Raw genomic sequence first — 23,469 nt, 5'->3', positions numbered from 1 at the left:
GAGTCTCGCTCTGTCGCCCAGGCTGGAGTGCAGTGGCCAGATCTCAGCTCACTGCAAGCTCCGCCTCCCGGGTTCCGCCATTCTCCTGGCTCAGCCTCCCAAGTAGCTGGGACTACAGGCGCCCGCCAACTCGCCGGGCTAGTTTTTTGTATTTTTTAGTAGAGACGGAGTTTCACCGTATTAGCCAGGATGGTCTCGATCTCCTGACCTCATGATCCGCCCGTCTCGGCCTCCCAAAGTGCTGGGATTACAGGCTTGAGCCACCGCGCCCGGCCTTTTTGTAGTTTTTAGTAGAGACGGGGTTTCACCGTGTTAGCCAGGATGGTCTCGATCTCCTGACCTCGTGATCCACCCGTCTCGGCCTCCCAAAGTGCTGGGATTACAGGCTTGAGCCACGGCGCCCGGCCAGGACTGTGGAATCTTTCAAAAAAGAAAACAGGGTGAGTGCGGTGGCTCACGTCTGTGATCCCAATACTTTGGAAAGCCGAGGCAGGGGGATCACGAGGTCAGGAGTTCCAGACCAGCCTGGCCAACATAGTGAAACCCCATCTCTACTAAAAATACAAAAAAAATTAACCAGACATGGTGGCGGGAACCTGTAATTCCAGCTACTCGGGAGGCTGAGGCAGGAGACTCGCTTGAACTCAGGAGGTGGAGGTTGTAGTGAGCCAAGATGGCGCCACTGCCCTCCAGCCCAGTGACAGTGCGAGACTCGGTCTCCAAAAAAAAAAAAAGAAAAAGAAAATAGAGGTCAAATATGAAGACAGAATAAAAACAGTGGTTACCAAGGTTGGGGCTGGAAAGGAAATAGGGAGCTGTAGATCAACGGATACAAAGTAGCAGGTATGTAGGATGAACAAGTCTGCAGATCTAATGTTCTGCAGAACAGCATGAGGACTTTCTTCTTCTTTTTTTTTTTTTGCAACAGGGTCTCCCTCTAATTGCCCAGGCTAGAGCACAGTGGCTCAATCAAAGCTCACTGCAGCTTCGTCCACCTGGACTCAAGCAATCCTCCCACCTTAGCCTCCCAAGTAGCTGGGACTATAGGCGCATGCCAACATGCGAAGTAATTTTTGTATTTTTTGTAGAGAGGGAGTTTTGCCATGTTGCCCAGGCTGGTCTCGAACTCCTGGGCTCAAATGATCGGCCCGCCTCAGCCTCCCAAAGTGCTAGGATTACAGATATGAGCCCGCACCCAGGCATGAGGATTTTTAATAAGAGTTTGCTATGGTCAGGATTTTTGCTCTTGCCACAGGAAGGAAAAACAGGTAACTGTAAGATGATGGATATGTTAATTTGATTCACTACAGTAACCATTTTACTATATGTCTCATAACATGATATATATTCCTTAAACACACACAGTAAACTTTATTTTAAAAAAAACAAGAAATGAGCCAGGTGTGGTGGTTCATGCCTATAGTCCCAGCACTCTGGGAGGTAAAGGCAGGAGGATCACTTGAGTCCAGGAGCTCGAGACCAGTCTGGCCAACATGGTGAAACCCCATCTCTACTAAAAATACAAAAATTAGCCAGCGTGGTGGTGAAAGCCTATCATCCCAGTTACTCAGGTGGCAGAGGCAGGAGAATCGCTTGAATCCGGGAGGCAGAGGTTGCAATGAGCTGACATCGTACCACTGCACTCCAGCCTGGGCAACAGAGACACTGTCTCAGGAAAAAAAAGAAAAGAAAAAGAAAAAAAAAATCAGAGTATTTTTGCCTTGTAAAGTTGTTAGAATATTTGAAGACACTAAGAAAAGTCAAGTCTTTTCAAGCAAATGAGTCCTTCATGTGATAACTTTATTCTGCCTTGTGCTCTGGATGGTATGTCCCTGCTCCTTCCAAGGCATCCTCGGTGGAATTCCTTGCTGAGTGGGTCTGCCATCCTATCTGCTTTTAACATTCATCCAGCAGAGTAATGAGTGTGAATCATAAGCCTCATCACAGTTCTGCACTCAGGAAAAGTGTTCCAGAATCCTAACTGGGCCCATAACCCCACTGGCTGTTTCAAAAACATCAGTTACAACCCCACTGTCAAGAACACTATTTGTTGACATTAATAATGTCAATAATACACAATTATTGACATCAAAGCATATGCTGGGGTGTGTGTGCATGTGTGTCTGTGTGTTTGTTTTGAGACATGGACTCTGTCGCCATGGCTAAAGTGCAGTGGTGCAATCATGGCTCACTACAGCCTCAAACTCCTAGGCCTTCCATGTCAGCCTCCGGAGTAGCTGGGACTGCAGGCATGCACCGCCACACCCAGCTAATTTTTAAAATATTTTTAGTAGCGACAAGGTCTTGCTAGGTTGCCCAGGGTGGTCGCAAACTCCCAGGCTCAAGGGGTCCTCCTGCCTGAGCCTCCCAAAGTGCTGAGACTATAGGTGTGAGCCCCATGCCCAGCTACATTTTTTCTGAACTTTAAAATTGAAATACATCCATCATTCAGACACTGTGAATTTACACAAATAGATTTAATATTAAAAACTATATTTACATAATTCACCAAAAAACATCAGAAGGTAATATTCTTTTGCTGAAGTGAAGGTTTACCAGATAAACCAATTTTCAACTTTAGCCTCCAAAATATTTCAAAAAATTGTATGAGATTAAAAACATATTTCAATAGAACACATTTAAGTTTAAATTGATCACAACTGTTTAGTATTCAGTTAATAAATGAGAACACATGTCAGTATGTTTGTAGAATTCAGTATTTGAAATCTATTATATATTCACCTCAATGTGGGCATCTTAACAGTTTTTTTAAATACTGTCTTTCATCAAATCTAAGATGGCATAACCAATTACATGACACGATAATTTTAAAAAATTTAAAAACTCTACCAATTAAACTATAACACATATATCCATTTTGGATATTTAAATGTTTCAGAATTGATGAAATACAGTAGATAAAAATGTAATTTATAAAAACAAAATTTACTCACACCTGTAATCCCAGCACTTTGGGAGACCAAGGCGGGTGGATCACAAGATCAGGAGACTGAGACCATCCTGGCTAACATGGTAAAACCCTGTCTCTACTAAAAATACAAAAAATTTGCCGGGAGTGGTGGCATGCATCTCTACTCGGGAGGCTGAGGCAGAAGAATCACTTGCACTTGGGAGTTGGAGGTTGCAGTGAGCCAAGATCACATCACTGCACTCCAGCCTGGGTGACAGAGCGAGACTCCATCTCAAAAAAAAAAAAAAAAAAAAAAAATTCAAGTCAAACTTTGTACATCTGAAGCATCTGTACTACACTTTCAAACACAAGTGGGAAAACCTCTGGATTAGAGGATTTCCAAAGTATTTCAATGCTGTGGTGTGGAGAATACATTATATACAGGAGAAATTAATCATACTACTGTTATTCTTTAGGTTGTAACCAAAACCACCCTGCCCCCAGCCACTGCCAAAAAATCACCACCTATATGGAGAGTTCATTTAGAATCTATTTGTTAGATATTAACTCAGCTAGATAAGGGGAAAATAAGCAGCTTCATGATTTTAGATTTAATGAATATATATGACTAAAATATTATTTTAGTAGTTTTACTTCAGAAAAGCAAACTAAAAATAAGACAGTGAAATATTACAATCTACAAAAAGGAAAGGCTGTTTTTTTTGGTGGGGGAAGGGGATTGTTTCTTTGTTTTAAGAGTCTTGCTCTGTCACCCAGGCTGGAGTGCAGTGGCACCATCTCGGCTCACTGAAACCTCTGCCTCCTGGATTCAAGGGCTTCTCCTGGCTCAGCCTCCCAAGTAGGTGGGATTACAGGTGCCTGCCACCACACCTGGCTAATTTTTGTTTTTGTGTTTTTGGGTTTTTTTCATTTTTTGTTTTTTTTTTTTCGTGACAGAGTCTTGCTCTGTGGCCCAGGACAATGGTGCAATCTCGGCTCACTGCAACCTCCACTCCCCAGGTTCAAGTGATTCTTCCGCCTCAGCCTGCCAAACAGCTGGGACTACAGGCATGTACCACCACTCCTGGCTAATTTTTGTATTTTTAGTAGAGACGGGGTTTCACCATTTTGGCCAGGCTGGTCTCAAACTCCTGACTTCAAATGATCCGCCCCCATCAGCCTCCCAAAGTGCTGGGATTTCAGGAGTGAGCCACCATGCCCAGCCAGTTTTTGTTTTGTTTTTTGTTTTTGAGACAGGGTCTCACTCTGTCGCCCAGGCTGGAGTGCGCGATCTCAGCTCACTGCAACCTCCACCTCCCAGGCTTAAGCAATTCTCCAACCTCAGCCCCGCCAAGTAGCTGGGACCATAGGCGCATGCCACCACATCCAGCTAATTTAATTTTTGTATTTTTAGTAGAGACGGGGTTTCGTCATGTTGCCCAGGCTGGTCTCGAACTCCTGGGCTCAAGTGATCTGCCCGCCTAGGCCTCCCAACGTGCTGGGATTAGAAGCATGAGCCACTGCGCCCAGCCTGAAAAGCTAGGTTTTACTTGAGCCATTTATTTTCTCATTATTAAATCCCTGACACAGAAAGAAACTGTACCACAGAAAATGATGACACAACAGGCACTCGATAAACACCTGGTGAATTTATGGCAAATGCTTGCTTTTAATCTTTCTCTCAATATATACAAACTGACAGCAGATGTTGCTGATACTGAACACAGAATCCTTTCTCCAGGACATTACTATCTAGTGGGGAAGACAACCATGTAAGCGAATACATTCAAATATAATGCAGTAAGTTATTGCAGAAGATTTCACCTGGATACACTACAGATATCCCGATGAATGTAGTAGTTACTTCACATTCTCCAGTAAGGTAGCTAAGAATGTTTACTGCAGAACTATGAAGGGAGACTTCCCTTAGAATACACTAGAGAGTGGAAGAAAGTTAAATAAGCTAATATATTCTGGTTCCTCTCTCGTTTTAATTTCTAAGTAAAATTAGGATGGCATGCACTTTAAAAGATGTGGGGTCTTCTGACAGAGACTATTAAATGGGCATAACTGCTCACCTGTGAGTCCAGGAAGCTGTAGCTGGCTTCTAGTCAGAAAGCCATATTACGCAAAATAAACAGATTCTCTCTCCATATCACTGTTTATGAGGTAAAAACTTGAGAAAACTAAAGACTCTCAATAACATAAGTATTTCCTCTGAGGACATAACAATTTACATCAGTACTGTTTTGTAAAAAACAATCAATAATTTAGGTAGCAGATGACACTGGCATGAAAAGCAGTACACCAAGCAATGCATTGTCTGTACTTTTCGAGAACATTCCAATCCATAAATTGAAAAACCTCTGGCATAATTATACTACTTCCAAAGAAAAAACTGTTTACAGTATGCGTGGTATCTGGCTATTGAACTTTTTTTAGTGAGATTAAACTTCACCTGGCAAGGTTAAGCTCAGACTCCTGCCCTTCTGTCATACAGTAATCATAACCAGAGCATCAACTAGAACTCACAGTATTTCATCAAGTTGTTTTTATTCATTTATATTTTAGTTTCTGACCATATTCTGCATGAAACATGGTTCTCTGATGTTTGTGTGTTCATTTTAGAGACAGGGTCTTACTCTGTTGCCCAGGCTGGAAGGCAGTGGTACAAACACGTCTCACCGCAGCCTCGAACTCCTGGGCACAAGTGATCCTCCTGCCTTAGCCTCCTGAGGAGCTGGAACTACAGGCACACACCACTGTGCCCAGCTAACTTTTTTCTTTTTTTGTAGAGACAGGGTCTCAGTATGTTGCCCAGGCTGCTCTCGAACTCCTGACCTCAAGTGATCTGCCTACCTTGGCCTCCTACTGCATCCGGACTGAAACATTATTGTTTTTAAAACAAATAACCAGTTAGGTGATGAGCTACATACAATAAGCCAGAATCTGCATTTCAATGAAGTAGAAAAAAATAAATTGGTCTTCATCAAAATTTTAAACTTTTGGGTTTCAAAGGACAACATCAAGAAAGTGAAGACAATCTACAGAATGAAAGAAAATACTTGCAAACCATATATCTGATCAAGGACTTGTATCCAGAATATATAAAGGACTCCAATAACTCAACAATAAAAAGACAAACAGCCCAATTTAAGAATGGGTAAACGGGTCCGGTGCAGTGGCTCACACCTATAATCTCAACACTTTGGGAGGCCAAGGTAGGCAGATCACTTGAGGTCAGGAGTTTGAGACAAGCCTGGCCAACATGGTGAAATTTCGTCTCTACTAAAAACTACAAAAAAATTAGTTGTATTGGTCTGGGCGCAGTGGCTCACATCTGTAATTCCAGCACTTTGGGAGGCCGAGGTGGACGGATCACTTGAGTTCAGGCTGAGACCATCCTGACCAACTTGGCAAAACCCAGTCTCTACTGAAAATATAAAAATTAGACAGGCATGGTAGTGCAGGCTTGTCATCCAAGTTACTTGAGAGACTGAGGCAGGAGGATCACTTGAACCCAAAATGCTGAGGTTGCAGTGGACTGAGATTGCACCACTGCACTCCAGCCTGGGCGATAGAGCGAGACTCCATCCCAAAAAAAAAAGAAAAAAAAGAAGTCTCCTTTTGGAAAACAGCTTAGCAGTTCCTCAAACAGCTAAACATAGTTAACACATGACCCAGCAATTCCACTCCTAGGTATCTACTCAAACAAAAAAAAAACCTTGTACATAAATGTTTACAGCAGCCTTATTCCCAATAGCCAAATGGTGGAAAACACCACCAAAATGATGAATGAACAAACAAAATGTGGTGTATCCAATGCAGTGGAATATTCTTCACCCATAAAGACATGTAAATACTGATACATGCTATATAACATGGATGACCCTTAAAAACATTATGCTACGTGAAAGAAGCCAGTCACAAAAAACCACATAATATATGACTCTACACATATGAAAGTACAGAATGGGTAAATCTATTGAGACAGATTATAGTAGCCAGGGGCTGAGGTTTGGGGGTATAGGACAGTGACAGTTAAAGGGTACAAGGTTTCTTTCTGAGGTGATAAAAATATTCTAAAATGACCACAGTTGCATATATGTGTGAACATGCCAGAAATCAGTGAAGTGTATACTTTAAGTAGACAACTATATGGTATGTGAATTGTATCTCAGTAAAGTTGTTTTGAAAAAACAGCTCCCTGAAGCCAAATTCAATATTCATCTACAACTCCATCTACCAAAAGTTCAGCTTTCTTAGGAAGCATCCCTCAAAGGTGTGGTCAAATCCTAGAGGAAACTGGCCCTTTTCTATAGAACTTCAGATTTTAGTAACCACTTCATAAGCCCTAGAGAGAATAAGAAGCCCAGGTTACATAGCTATTATCCAGTCTTCCCAGTCCCAAAACTCCTGGAACCAAGTTCTTCCTACCTGATAATATACAGTCTTATCTAGAGTCAGCCTACTTGGGGAAGAAGGAAGGAAGAAAGGAAGGAAGGAAGGGAGGAAGGGAGGAAGGAAGAGAAAGAAAAGAAAGAGAAAGAAAGAAAGAAAGAAAGAAAGAAAGAAAGAAAGAAAGAAAGAAAGAAAGAAAGAAAGAAAGAAAGAAAGAGGAAGGAAGGAAGGAAAAGAAAGAAAAAGAAAAAAGAAAGGAACAGTACTAAATGTTCTAAAGGGTCACTTTAGGAATAACAGATGCAATACTAAAATGTTTAGGACACTTCATCAGGCTGTAAATTCTACCTCTGATACAGAGATAAGTTTCTATCAAACACTTACAACACTCCCAGTAACCTCCCTTTCCCTCCCCTCCCTTAGATAAACCTCAGAAAATCCAGAGCTGGGTGCAGTGGCTCATGCCTGTAATCCCAGCACTTCGGGAGGCAGAGGTGGGCGGATCACGAGGTCAGGAGATCGAGATCATCCTGGCTAACACGGTGAAACCCCATCTCTACTAAAAATACAAAACAATTAGCTGGGCCTGCTGGCGATCGCCTGTAGTCCCAGCTACTCGGGACGCTGAGGCAGGAAAATGGCGTGCACCTGGGAGGCGGAGCTTGCAGTGAGCGGAGATGGCACTACTGCACTCCAGCCCGGGCGACACAGCAAGACTCGTCTCAAAAAAAAAAAAAAAAAAGAAAATCCAGATTTAGGCCAGGCACGGTGGCTCACGCCTATAATCCCAACACTTTGAGAGGCCAAGGCAGGCGGATCACTTGAGGTCAGGAGTTCAAGACCAGTCTGGTCAACATAGTGAAACCCTGTCTCTACTAAAATACAAAAAAAATCAGCTAGGCGTGGTGGCGCACACTTGTAATCCCAGCTACTCAGGAGGCTGAGGCAGGAAAATTGCTTGAACCCTGGACAAGTTGCAGTGAGCCGAGATCATGCCACTGCACTCCAGCCTGGATGACAGAGTGAGACTCCATCTCAAAAAAAAAAAAAAAAAAAATCACAGATTTATAACCACCACTGACTGGCCGGGCACGGTGGCTCACGCCTATAATCCCAGCACTTTGGGAGGCCAAGGCAGGTGGATCATGAGGTTAGGAGATCAAGACCATCTCCTGGCTAACATGGTGAAACTCCATCTCCACTAAAAATACAAGAAGTTAGCCGGGCATGGTGGCACACGCCTGTAGTCCCAGCAACTCAGGAGGCTGAAGCTGGAGAATCGCTTGAACCCAGGAGGCAGAGGTTGCAGGGAGCTGAGATTGCACCACTGCATTCCAGCCCGGCAACAGAGCAAGACCCGTTCTAAAAAAAAAAAAAAAAAAAAAAAATCACTAAGGGAATAATTAATATATATGTATTTACCCGCAATACTAAATATTTGCTTACAAAAAAGATTGACGTGAATATTGACCAGCATTTAGCCACTAAAATCGCTTTTTCTAAATTTTTGTTACTTATTTCAATACAATCCTTCACACCTTAAAAGAACACAGAGTTTTAATAATCTATTAATGCCTTCAGACTCGATTATCAAGTATTTTGTCTTGATCCTTAACGGCATTTATCTGTAAAATAACATCTCTGGGTTTCCAGGAAATAAAAGCAACCAAGCCATACATAGGACACAGTCTGATACAGAAGCAGTATTTAAGATTTTTTTTTTTTTTTTTGAGACAGAGTTTAGCTCTTGTTGCCCAGGCTGATGTGCAATGGCACAATCTCGGCTCACCACAACCTCCGCCTCCCGGGTTCAAGCAATTCTCCCAAGTAGCTGGGATTACAGGCATGTGCCACTATGCCTGGCTAATTTTGTATTTTCAGTAGAGACAGGGTTTCTCCATGTTGGTCAGGCTGGTCTCCAACTCCTAACCTCAGGTGATCTGCCTGCCCTGGCCTCCCAAAGTACTGGGATTACAGGTGTGAGCTACCATACGCGGCCAAGAATCTTAAATCAAGACACCAGCTCTGGACTCAACATCTAGCTAAAAAATCCTGCAAAAGCCATTTCATATCTGTATTTCTACTGCTTATCTATAAAATGAACTTGGTCTAGAGTCCAGGCAATCCATAACGTATGTTCTATTAATCTGTTTTTTCTATTTCTATTTAAGTACCTATACATGGCCACAAGGATTTAGCTCCTTCTAAGGTTTGAAACAGCTGCTGAGTTCCAGCTTACTGAAAATACCATCCGCTCTCACACAAATCAGCTAAGACTTTATAAACAAGAATAAAGCACTCCCAAATACAGTCCCAAAGTCCCATCTTACATATGTCAAAGACTTATTTTATTTTATTTTATTTTATTTTTTGAGATGGAGTCTCGCTCTGTCACCCGGGCTGGAGAGCAGTGGCCGGATCTCAGCTCACTGCAAGCTCCGCCTCCCGGGTTAACGCCATTCTCCTGCCTCAGCCTCCCAAGTAGCTGGGACTACAGGCGCCCGCCACCTCGCCCAGCTAGTTTTTTTGTATTTTTTAGTAGAGACGGTGTTTCACCGTGTTAGCCAGATGGTCTCGATCTCCTGATCTCGTGATTCGCCCGTCTCGGCCTCCCAAAGTACTGGGATTACAGGCTTGTGCCACCGCACCCAGCCCTAAAGACATTGTAATCAGCTCTTTGAAAAAGAGCCTTTGAAAAAGTGAACTACTTTTGAAACAAACTTTCAAACATTGATTTTTTTGTTTTTTTGAGACAGGGTCTCACTCTGTCACCCAAGTTGGAGTACAGTGGCGCAATCTTGGCTCAATGCAACCTCTGCCTCCTGGGTTCAAGTGATTCTCCCACCTCAGCCTCCCAAGTAGCTGGAACTATAAGCAAGCACCATCACGCCTGGCTAATTTTTTTTTTTATTTTTAATAGAGATGGAGTATCACCATGTTGGCCAGGCTGGTCTTGAACTCCTGACCTCAAGTAATTCTCCTGCCTTGGCCTCCCAAAGTGCTGGAATCACAGGCATAAGCTACTGAGCCCAGCCTGAACACTTAATGTTATTCTAGTTTGCATGCTGCATATCCACTTCTATCAAGTTTTATGTTAGGCTGGGCATGGTGGCTCACACCTGTAATCCCAGTACTTTGGAAGGCCGAGGCAGGTGGATCACCTGATGTCAGGAGTCCAAGACCAGCCTGGCCAACATGGTGAAACCCTGTCTCTCTACTAAAAATACAAAAATTAGCTGAGCATGGTGGCGCATGCCTGTAGTCACAGCTACTTAGGAGGCTGAGGCAGGAGAATCACTTGAACCCAGGAGGCGGAGGTTGCAGTGAGCCAAGATCGCACCACTGCACTCCAGCCTGGCAATAGAGCAAGACTCTGTCTCAAAAAAAAAAAAAAGTATATCTAAAGAAAAAGTAGCAAAAAAACTGTACAAATATGGAGAAAGTCATAAGTATACGGCTACAGGTTGAAGGGTCTCCAATCAGACTCAGTCCAAATAAGACTACCCCAAGACATGTTATAACCAAACTGTCAAAGATGAAAGACAAAGAGAGAATCCTCAAGGCAGCAAGAAGAAAGAAGCAAATAACATATAAGGGACTTCCAATATACCTAGCAGCAGACTTCTCAACAGAAACCTTAGAGGCCAGGGGAGAGTGAGATGATACATTTAAAGTGCTCGCAGGGACTGGGCTCACACCTGTAATCCCACCACTCTGGGAGGCTGAGGCGGGCAGATCACTTAAGCCCAAGAGTTCAAGACCAGTCTGGGCAACAGACCTTGTCTCTCTTTAAAAAAAAAAAAAAAAAAAAAAAGTGACCAGGAAAAAAACTGTCCTTTAGACAAAGATGTCTGTCCCAGGACAAAGCTGTTCTTCAGAAACAAAGAATAAAGACTTTCTCAGGCAAACAAAAGCTGAAGGAGTTTATCACCACAAGACCTGCCTTACAAGAAATACTATGGGAAGTTCTTCAAGCCGAAAGAAAAGGATACTAATGAGTAACACAAAAACATCTGAAAGTATAAAACTCACTGGGAAAAGTAAACACAAGGTCAACTTCAGAATACACTAATACTGTAATGGTGGAGTGTAAATTACTTGTATCTTTAGCAGGAAGGTTAAAAGACAAAACTATTCAAAGTAACTACAATAATTTGTAAAGGGATATGCAATATAAAAAGATGCAGGCTTGGTGCGGTAGTTCATGCCTGTAATCCCAGCACTTTGGGAGGCCAAGGCAGGTGGATTACCTGAGGTCAGGAGTTCGACAGCAGCCTAGCCAACATGGTGAAACCCTATCTTCACTAAAAATACAAAAATTAGCGGGGCGTGGTGGCAGCTGCCTGTAATCCCAGCTACTCAGGAGTCTGAGGCAGGAGAATCACATGAACCCAGGAGGCGAAGGTTGCAGTAAACCAAGATCAGACCACTGCACTCCAGCCTAGGTGACAAGAACGACACTGTCTCAAAAAAAAAAAAAAAAAAGATCCAAACTGTGACACCAAAAATTCAAAATGGGAGAGTAGGGTAAAAATATAAAGGATTTTTTAGGCAATCAAGGCTAAGTTGTTATTAGCTTAAAATAACCTTTTGTAATGGTAAGACGTTTTTTGTAAGCCTCATGGTAACCACAAAGCAAAAACCTATATGCCAGGTGTGGTGGCTCACCCCTGTAACCCAGCACTTTGGGAGGCTGAGGCAGGTGGGTCATCTGAGGTCAGGAGTTCCGGACCAGCCTGGCCAACATGGTGAAACCCCGTCTCTACTAAAAATTAGCCAGACGTGGTGGTGCATGCCTGTAATGGCAGCTACTTAGGAGGCTGAGGCAGGAGAATTGCTTGAACCCAGGAGGCAGAGCTTGCAGCAAGCTGAGATCGTGCCACTGCACTCCAGCCTGGGCAACAAAGTGAGACTCCATCTCAAAAAAAAAAAAACAAAAACAAAAAAACGAGTTCAAGACCAGCCTGGCCAAAATAGTGAAACCCCGTCTCTACTAAAAATACAAAAAATAAGCTGGGCATGGTGGCAGCGCCTGTAAGCCCAACTACTAGGAAGGCTGAGACACAAGAATCGCTTGAACCCGGGAGGAGGCAGAGGTTGCAGTGAGCCGATATCACGCCATTGCACTCCAGCCTCGGCAAGAGGAGTGAAACTCCATCTTAAAAAAAAAAAAAAAAACTCTAATAGATAAAAAATAAAAAGCAAAGAACAGGCCAGCGGAGTGGATCATGCCTGAAACCCCAGTGCTCTGGAGCCCAAGGTGGGAGGAGCACTTGAGGCCAGGAGTTCAAAGCTGGTCTGGGCAATATAGCAAGACTCTTTCTCTACAAAAAATTAATAAAAAAAAAAAAATTAGCTGGGCATGGTGGCACATGCCTGCATTCCTAGCTACTCAGGAGGCTGAGGCAGGAGGATCGCTCCAGCCCAGGACTTCAAAACCAGCTTGCGCAACATGGCAAGACCCCGTATCTACAGGAAAAAAAAAAATAGCCAGGTTTGGTGGCACACACCTATAGTCCTAGCTACTCCCAAGGCTAAGGTAAGAAGATTGCTTGAGCCCAGGAGTTGGAGGTTACAGTAGCTATGATCATGTCAGAGCAACACACTGTCTCAAAAAAAAAAAAAAAAAAGGTGAGGAAAAAAACATACTACCAGAGAAAACCACCAAATAAGACCGTAAGAGAGGAAGAAAGAGTGAATGAATGGTTAAAAAAAACAAGACCCAACCATATGCTGCAACAAGAGACTCACCTCACCTGTGCAGACACATGTAGACTGAAGGTGAAGGAATGGAAAAAGATATGCCATGCAAATGGAAATCAAAAGAGAACAAGACCCTGTAATCCCAGCACTCTGAAAGGTCAAGGAGGGAGAATTGTTTGAGCCCAGGAGTTTGAAAGCATCCTGAGCAACATTTTGAGACCCCATCTCTACAAAAAATATAAAAAATTAGCAAGGCATAGTGGCATGCACCTGTGGTCAGCTACACAGGAGGCTGAGGTAGGAAAATCACTGATCTCAATAGTTCAAGGCTGCAGTGAGCCATGTTCACACCATTGCACTCTAGCCTAGATAGGGAGACCCTGTCTCAAAAAAAAAAAAAAACAAAAAGAGAGAGAGAGAAAGCCCAAGAATTGCTTCACTTATATCAGATAAAATCATTTTTGTTTTTGTTTTTAGATGAAGAGTCTCACTAACTCTGCCTCGGTTGGAGTACAGTCACAGCATCTTGGCTCACTGCAGCCTCCACCTCCTGAGTTCAAGCAATTATCCTGCCTTAGCCTACCAAGTGGAATTATAGGCATATGCCACCATGCCTGGCTAATTTTATTTGTATTTATTTATTTTTTTTTGAGATGGAGTCTAGTTCTGTCACCCAGGCTGGAGTGCAGTGGCGCAGTCTCAGCTCACTGCAACTTCTGCCTCCCAGGTCACGTGATTCTTCTGCCTCAGCCTCCTGAGTAGCTGGGATTACAGGCGGGCGCCACCATGCCCGGCCAATTTTTGTATTTTTAGTACAGACGGGGTTTCACCATGTTGCTCAGGCTGGTCTCGAACTCCTGACCTTGTGATCTGCCAGCCTCAGCCTCCCAAAGTGCTGGGATTACAAGCATGAGCCACTGCGCCCTGCTGGGTTTTTTTTTTTTTTTTGGAGACAGAGTCTCGCTCTGTTGCCCAGGCTGGAGTGCAGTGGCGCAATCAAGGCTCACGGCAATCTCCAGCTCCCAGATTCAAGCGATTCTCCTGCCTCAGCCTCCTGAGTAGCTGGGACTACAGGTGCCCGACACCACACCCAATTTTTGTGTGTTTTGTTTCGTTTCGTTTTGAGCAGGAGTCGTGCTCTGTCACCCAGGCTGGAGTGCAGTGGCATGATCTTGGCTCACGGCAACCTCTGCCTTCCGGGTTCAAGTAATTCTCTGCCTCAGTCTCCCAAGTAGCTGGGGTCACAGGCACCCGCCACCACACCTGGCTAATTTTTGGACTTTTAGTAGAGATGGGGTTTCACCATTTTGCCAGGCTGGTCTTGAACTCTCAACCTTGTGATCCACCTGTCTCGGCCTCCCAAAGTGCTGGAATTATCGGTGTGAGCCACCGCTCCCGGTCCAATTTTTATATTTTTAATAGAGATGGGATTTCGCCATGTTGGCCAGGTTGATCTTAAACTCCTGATCTCAAGTTATCCACCCGCCTCAGCCTCCCAAAGTGCTGGGATTGCAGGCATGAGCCACCACACCTGGCCCTCAATAAAATAGATTTTTAAATCAAAAACTGTAAAAAGAGATAAAGAAGGTCATCATATAATAATAAAGGGGCCAATTTAGCAAGAGAACAATTGTAAATATATATGCACCCAACATCAAAGCATCTAAATATATAAAGCAAATATTAATAGATATGAAAGGTAAGATAGGCTATAATACAGTAAAAGTAGGAGACTTTCACACCTCACAATTAGCAATGCACAGATCATGCAGACAGAAAGTCAACAAGGAAATATGAGACTTAAGCTCCACTATAGAACAAATGGACCTAACAGAAATATACAGAACATACCATCCAACAGTGGCATAATACATTATTTTAAGCTGCACATGGAACATTCTCAAGGACAGATCATATGTGAAGCCACAAAATAAGTCTTAACAAATTTAAGAAGATGGAAATCATATCAAATATCTTTTCTGACCACAATGGTACAAAACTAGAATCATTAATAGGAAGATCTTCAGAAAATCACAAAAACATGGAAGTTAAACACATGCTCTTAAACAACCAATACGTCAATGAAGATATTAAAAAACAAATTACGAAGTTTATTGAAACAAATGAAAACTGAAACACAGCATACAAAACCTATGGAATACAGCAAAAGCAGTTTTAAGACAGAAGTTTGTAACAATAAACACTGACATCATATGTCTTCTGCAAACAGGAACAGTTTAACTTGTTCTCCAATTAAGATGCCTTGTATTTCTTTGTCTTACTGCTCTTTCTAGGACTTCCAGTACTATGTTGAACAGAAGTGGCAAAATTGGGCATCATGCAGCTGGGCATGGTGGTGGCTCACGCCTATAATCCCAGCACTTTGGGAGGCCGAGGCATGTGGATCACCTGAGGTCAGGAGTTCAAGACCAGCCTGGCCAACATGGCGAAACCCCACCTCTACTAAAACTACAAAACATTAGCCAAGTGTGGTGGCGTGCACCTGTACTCCCAGCTACTCAGGAGGCTGAAGTGACAGCCTGGGAAGTTGAGGCTGCAGCAAGCCGTGGCTATACCACTGCACTCCAGCCTAGGTGACAGGTTGAGACCGTCTCAGAAAAAAGAAAGAAAAAAGGCAATCTATGAAACTACTAGAAAACAGGAAGAAAAGTCAATGGCATTGGTCTCGGCAATGATTTTTGGAGGATATGACCTCAAAAGCACGCTCAAAAGCAAAAACAGACAATTTGGGTCACATAAAACTAAAAATCTCCTGCACAGCAAAGGAAACAATAAAGAAAGAACTAGCAGGGGGCGGTGGTTCTCGCCTGTAATCCAAGCACTTTGGGAGGCCAAGGCAGGCGGATCAGCTAAGGTCAGGAGTTTACAACCAGCCTGACCAACATGGAGAAATTCCGTCTCTACTAAAAACACAAAATTAGCAGGGCATGGTGGCATATGCCTGTAATCCCAGCTACTCAGGAGGCTGAGGCAGGATAATCCCTTGAACCCAGGAGGCAGAGCTTGCGGTGAGCTGAGATAGTGCCACTGCACTCCAGCCTGGGCAACAAGAGCAAAACTCCACCAAAAAAAAAAAAAGAGAGAGAGAGAGAGAGAGAACATAGAGAATGGTTCACTCTACTTGCAAACCATATATCTGATAAGGGGTTAATAACCAAAATATATAAGGAACTCAGTTCAATACCAAGAAAATAACCCCATGTAAAAATGGGTAAAATATCTGAATAGACATTTCTCAAAAGACATACAAATGGCCAAGAGATACATGAAAAAAATTCTCAACATCACTAATCATCAAGGAAATGCAAAAAAAAAACCACATGAGATATCACCTCACTCCCATTAAGATGGCTATGATCAAAAGGATGAAAGATGAGGCCAAGCGCAGTGGCTCATGCCTGTAATCCTAGCACTTTGGGAGGCTAAGGTGGGTGGATCACCTGAGGTCAGGAGTTCGAGATCAGCCGAGCCTGGCCAACATGGTGAAACCATGTCTCTCCTAACAATATGAAAATTAGCCAGGCATGGTGGCCGGTGCCTGTAATCCCAGCTACTCGGGAGGCTAAGACAGGAGAATCGCTTGAACCTGGAGGTGGACGTTGCAGTGAGCCAACATCTCGCCACTGCACTCCAGCCTAGGCGACAGAGCGAGACTCTGTCTCAATTTAAAAAAAAAAAAAAAAGGCTAGGCACAGCGGCTCATGCCTGTAATTCCAGCACTTTGGGAGGCCAAGGCAGGCGGATCACCTGAGGTTGGGAGCTCGAGAGCAGCCTGACCAACATGGAGAAACCCCATCTCTACTAAAAATACAAAATTAGCTGGGCATGGTGGCGCATGGCTGTAATCCCAGCTACTCGGGAGGCTGAGGCAGGAGAACTGCTTGAACCAGGAGGCGGAAATGAGCCGAGATCACGTCATTGCACTCCTGCCTGGGCAACAAGAGCCAAACTCCATCTCAAAAAAAAAAAAAAGATGAAAGATAACAAGTGTTGGTGAGTATGTGGTGATAAAGGATAATCTAAGCACGCCATTGGTGGGAATGTGAATTAGTACAGTCATATGGAGAAAGAACAGTATGGAGGTTCCTCAAAAACTTAAAAATAGAGCTACCATATGATCCAGCAATCCTGCTACTGCATATATAGCCAAAGAAAATAAAATCAGTATGTCAAAGAGAGGTCTGCACTCCCATTTTATTGCAGCATTACTCAAAATATGCAAGATATAGAATCAACCTAAGTATCCACCAACCAGCAAATGAATAGGCTGAGCGTGGTGGCTCACGCCTGTAATCCCTGCACTTTGGGAGGCCAAGGCGGGTGCATTGCTTGAGGTCAGGAGTTTGAGACCAACCTGGCCAACATGGTGAAACCCCATCTCTACTAAAACACAAAATAGCCAGGCGTGGTGGTGGGTACCTGTAATCCCAGCTAGTAGGGAGCCTGAGGCAGGAGAATTACTTGAACCCAGGAGATGGAGGCTGCAGTGAGCTGAGAATGTGCCACTGCACTCCAGCCTGGGTGACAGAGTCAGACTCCGTCTCAAAAAAATAAAACACACACACACACAGACGAATGGATAAAGAACATATGCTATATGTACATAGTGGGATACTATTCCAATCATAAAAAAGAAGGAAATTCTCTCATCTGCAACAACATGGATGAACCTGGAGAACATTATGTTAAGTGAAATAACATAGGCACAGAAAAACAAATACATATTATCTCACTCATATATGGAGTCAAAGTTGATCTCACAGAAGTAGACAGGAGATGGCATACCAGAGGTTAGGATGGTTGGGGTTATGGGGGTGGGGATTGGGAAGATGTCAGACAAAGGATACATAATTACAGTCAGGAGGAACAAGTTCAAGAGCACTACTGTATAGCATGGTGACTAGTTAAGGACATACTGTATTATTGAAAAATACTGAGTAGATATTAAGTATTCTCACCACAAAAATGATAACTACGTGAGATAATGTATTTGGTACTTAGCTAGATTTAACCATTCTACAATGTACATATAGTGTCCTTTAAAACATTAGCAAGCATTGTTCAAATTACTTTTAATTTTTTTTTTTTTTTTTTTTGAGACAGAGTCTCGCTCTGTCGCCCAGGCTAGAGTGCAGTGGCCAGATCTCGGCTCACTGCAAGCTCCGCCTCCCGGGTTTACGCCATTCTCCTGCCTCAGCCTCCCGAGTAGCTGGGACTACAGGCGCCCGCCACCCCGCCCGGCTATTTTTTTTGCATTTTTTAGTAGAGACGGGGTTTCACCGTGCTAGCCAGGATGGTCTTGATCTCCTGACCTGTGATCCGCCTGTCTCGGCCTCCCAAAGTGCTGGGATTACAGGCTTGAGCCACCGCGCCCGGCCTAAGTTTTTTTTTTTTGACACAGTGTCTTGCTCTGTTGCCCAGGCAGGAATGCAGTGACACGATCACAGCTCACTGCAGCCTCAACCTCCTAGGCTCAAGCCATACCCTACCTCAGCCTCCCAAGTAGCTGGGACTGCAGGTGCACATCACCACACCCAGCTAATTTTTGTATTTTCTGTAAAGATGGGATTTTGTTATCTTGCCCAGGCTGGTCTTAAACTCCTAGGCTCAAGTTTAAGCCTTTAATGGGCTCACGCCATTCTACTGCCTCAGCCTCCTGAGTAGCTAGGACTACAGGCGCCTACCACCACGCCCGGCTAATTTTTTGTATTTTTGGTAGAGACGGGATTTCACCGTGTTAGCCAGGATGGTCTCGATCTCCTGACCTTGTGAACCACCCGTCTTGGCCTCCCAAAGTGCTGGGATTACAGGCATGAGCCACTGCGCCCAGCCAACAAGCTTTTTTTAACAAAATAAAACATTTTAATTCTTAATATCTGATACTTTAAATTACGACATACTAAATATTATTGTTTTCATTTTCCTACACATTTCTAAACAGGGAGCGTTCTTAATGTTTGAAGGTCTCAAAACAACCATAATTTTCCCAATTATTAAGACTGCTTTGAGTTTTTTGCATGGCCATTTTTACCTCTGCAAACTGCTGTTCAAACGACTGTACAGTGGGGTTGTACCATATTATCAAAAGCATGTTTATCAAGAGAATTCAGGCTCCCAAATGACCTAGAAAAATCAACCAGGCCAGTTATGGAAGCCTCGAGAGGGAAATACACTAGATTACCATAGTTCAGCTCTTCTGTTGTTTAGTTACCAAGTTCTAGGTTATGATTTAAACTATGTAATTCTCTTCTATTACCACACCCAAGTTCTGTCCATATCCAAGCATCTTCATCTAAAGAAGAGGAAAACAAGATCATGTTGTCCAATCTTTTCACAGATGGGATGAGAAAAGCAATGTTTAGTGATTAACTGACATGCCCATGGTGGCACGGTAGTCTGTCAGGGGCAGCAGGGAACTCAGACCACTGCTAAACTAGTTCTTCCAGTATATACAATGCTACCCACTTCTGAAGAAGGCAATTAGTAGGTTACATTCTGGTTTTGTTTTCTGCCCATGTAGCAGAAAACATATTTTTTAATCAATTTTTTCTGAGTTTCTCATTACTCAAAGACATTTTCCAGGCATCTATAGTCAAAGAGACTAGAGCTTCACTGTACCACTAATATTACCTAAGTGATAAATATAAAACATTTCACGATACAATGTAATGTGGTATCCTGGATGAAGTCCTGGGACAGCAAAAGTATATTAAAGAAAAACCAAGGAAATCTGAACCTGTTAATAATAAATGTGTCAATATTGGTTCCTTAATTGTGACAAGTGTACCATACCAATATAAGAAATTAACAGGGAATACGGACGGACGCGGTGGCTCATGCCTGTGATCCCAGCACTTTGGGAGGCCGAGGCGGGCGGATCACGAGGCCAGGAGTTTGAGACCAGCCTGGCCAACATGGTGAAACCCTGTCTCTACTAAAGACACAAAAAATTATCCAGGCATGATGGTGCATGCCTGTAATCCCAGCTACTCAGCAGGCTGAGGCAGGAGAACCGTTTGCACCCAGGAGGAGGAGGTTGCAGTGAGCCCAGATCGCGCCATTGCACTCCAGCCTGGGCAACAGAGGAAGACTCTGTCTCAAGAGAAAAAAAAAAGAAAATTAACAGGGAAAACTGAATGTGAGGTGCATGGAAACTTTCTGTATCTTCACAACTTTTCTGTAAAACTAAAACTACTGTGTTTTTCTCAAACTACTGCATATACTTTTTTTTCTTTTTTTTTTTTTTTGAGATGGAGTGTCACTCTTCTTACCCAGGCTGGAACACAACGGCATGATCTCGGCCCACCACAACGTCCGCCTCCCAGGTTCAAACGATTCTCCTGCCTCAGCCTTCTGAGTCGCTGGAATTACAGGTATGTGCCACCACGCCCAGATAATTTTGTATTTTTAGTAGAGACAGGGCTTCTCCATGTTGGTCAGGCTGGTCTCGGGTGATCTGCCCACCTTGAACTCCCAAAGTGCTGGGATTATAGGTGTGAGCCACCCCACCCAGCCTGCACACTTTTCTATCTAAACTAATTGTTATTATTAATGTTGGAATCTAATAAAATTTTGACTCATGAGTACAAAACAGTATCAGATTTCTATTTCCAAAAGTAGCTTCTTAATCTTTGTCCTGTGAAATACTCTTGAATTCCATGGGTGACTCTGTCTCTTGGAAAGGGATAACCTAGCTGGTGAGGGCTATGTTCCCCTTTCATCCATAAGAAGCATATGAGTCTGAAACAAGGATTGTGCTACAAAGGGAAGTGTGAAAGGGAGTAATTAAGATTCATGTTCTGACAAATATTCCAAATTCAGAGTTCTTCATAATGGAGAGCGCATCAGACTGAGGGTAAAAGACCTGGATTCTAATCTTGCCTGTACTAATAACCACCTATACATAGCCTTTTACTTGTTTGAGCCTCAGTTTTCTCATTTGTAAAATAAGAAGACCAGATGGTATGGCAAAAAATGTTTCTGCTTAAAAGTCTCCATCTGGCCATGCACAGTGGCTCAAACCTGTAATCCTAACCTCAGGCCAGGGGAGGAGGATCACTTGAGTCCCACAGTTCGGACTAGTCTGGATAACATATGGAGACCCTGTCTCCAGAAATAATTTAAAAAATTAGCCAGGTGTGGCAATGCGTGCCTGTGTTCCCAGCTACTTGGGAGGCTGAGGTAGGAGGATAACCTGACTCCAGCAGGTCAAGGCTGCAGTGAGCCATGATCACATGCCACTGCATTCCAGCCTGGGCAACAGAGCGAGACTCCATCTCAAAAAGTCTTAAATTAAAAGTTTTTTCCTTCCAAAATTCTCTTCCAGTAAAAGGAAGGGTTAAAGGAGCTAAGGTATATGATGCACACTGAACTCAAGATCAAAACATATTTGTCAGGACTTTTTCTTTTTGGCCTCTTAAACAACTGTTATCGAGATACTCTGGCTTAAATAAAAAACACGTGTATTAGACCAGGCTCAGTGGTTCGTGCCTGCAATCCCAGCCCTTTGGGAGGCCAGGGCAGATGGATCACCTGAGGTTAACAGTTTCAGACCAGCCTGACCAATATGGCGAAACCCCATATCTACTAAAAAAAAATATATACAATAAATTAGCTGGGCATGGTGGTGCATGCCTGTAATCCCAGCTACTCAGAATGCTGAGGCAGGAGAATTGCTTAAACCTAGGAGGAAGAGGTTGCAGTCAGCCGAGATCGCACCATTGCACTCCAGCCTGAGCAACAAGGCGAGACTCCATCTCAAACAAACACAAGCATCACATCCATGCAGCTCATCTAATTTTAAATTTTAAGCTGTATCATGCTGCTTTCACAAATACACAGGTACTATTTACTTCCCATGTTACCAAAAAGCAAACAAAAGTACAGCTAATAGTAAAATTAAAACTAATTAGTAGGCTGGGCATGATGGCTCACACCTTATAATCCCAGCACTTTGGGAGGCCGAGGTGGGCGGATCACCTGAGGTCAGGAGTTTGAGACGAGTCTGGCCAACATGATGAAACCCCATCTCTACTAAAAAAATAATAATAATAATACAAAGAAATTTGCTGGGCATGGAAGCGTGCGCCTGTAATCCCAGCTACTCGGAAGGCTGAGGCAGGGGAATTGCTTGAACCAGGGAGGTGGAGGTTGCAGTGAGCCAAGATCACACCATTGCACTATAGCCTAGGCGAAGAAGCGAGACTCTGTCTCAAAAAAAACAACAAAAACAAAACAAAACAAAACAAAAAAACAAACCCAGGCATGGTGGCTCACACCTGTAATCCCAGCACTTTGAGAGGCCGGATCACAAGGTCAAGAGATCAAGACCATCCTGGCCAACATGGTGAAACCCCGTCTCTACTAAACATACAAAAAATTAGCTGGGCATGGTGGCACATGCCTGTAGTCCCAGCTACTTGGGAGGCTGAGGCAGGAAAATCACTTGAGCCCATGAGGCGGAGGTTGCAGTGAGTCGAGATCCCACCACTGCACTCCAGCCTGGGTGACAGAGCAAGACTCTGCCTCAAAAAAAAAAAAAAAACCTAGTAGACGGGAACAGTGGCTCACCCCTGTAATCCAGCACTTTGGGAAGCTGAGGCGGGCAGATCACCTGAAGTGAGGAGGGTGCAGTGAACCAAGATCATGCCACTGCACTCCAGCCTGGGCAACAGCAAGACTCCATTTCAAAAAAATAAAAATAAAAATAAAAAGACTCCCTATGTACAATATGCTAACAATTTATCAGTAATCTTTATAATTTATATTCAATTTCCAAAACAACTAAAAGTGATTAACAAAAAATATTTGCCATTAATATCATCTAACCTTTGATCTTTTCAAAATATTAACATTCACTCATATGTACAGTGTTATGAAAAAATTGTGTTTAATAATGCAATCCACAAAATGAAAAGTATTAAATTAAAATGTATTATTTTATTACTACATTTTCAAAAATCTATAAGAGGTTCTAAGCACAACTGTTAAAAAGATATGGCCCCGTTAACGAGCACATAGATTAGATTTCAGCAAGCACAGTAAAGTCGTAACACTAAAATTCCACTTTAAAAAAATCCTTGCCTTACTAGTTAGCTCTGACCCAAGTATATATACTATCCCAACACTAGAACTGCTAAAGATCTTAAAACCTATGACACCTATATGTAATAAAGATGTAAAAGACACTACCTAATTAAAATGTATGCAGAATGTATCCTGAGCTATTAAAGTAACAATTACAACATATATTCGAAGCCTTCCATTTCAGTAGATACAGATTTGAAAACTCATTTTATTATGCAATGATGACATGAACTATTAAATCACACTGTTCTATAATCCAGTTTCAATGAAGTCTAGAAAAAGGCAGATCAGGAGGAGCGCAGTGGCTTACGCCTGTAATTCCAGCACTCTGAGAGGCCGAGGTGGGC

General features: G+C 43.2%; 1 protein-coding gene across 1 annotated transcript in view; it reads right to left on the bottom strand.

The window, feature by feature from the left end:
• LOC111525269 (ubiquitin-conjugating enzyme E2 variant 2) overlaps window positions 1-23,469 on the bottom strand; it is a 60,073-nt gene that overhangs the window by 35,409 nt on the left and 1,195 nt on the right. The window lies entirely within an intron of this gene.

This window comes from Piliocolobus tephrosceles, chromosome 7 (assembly GCF_002776525.5).
Source record: "Piliocolobus tephrosceles isolate RC106 chromosome 7, ASM277652v3, whole genome shotgun sequence".
Lineage (NCBI taxonomy): Eukaryota > Metazoa > Chordata > Mammalia > Primates > Cercopithecidae > Piliocolobus > Piliocolobus tephrosceles.
The sequence above is the reverse complement of the archived record's forward strand: the minus strand, read 5'-3'. Positions and strand labels throughout refer to the sequence as shown.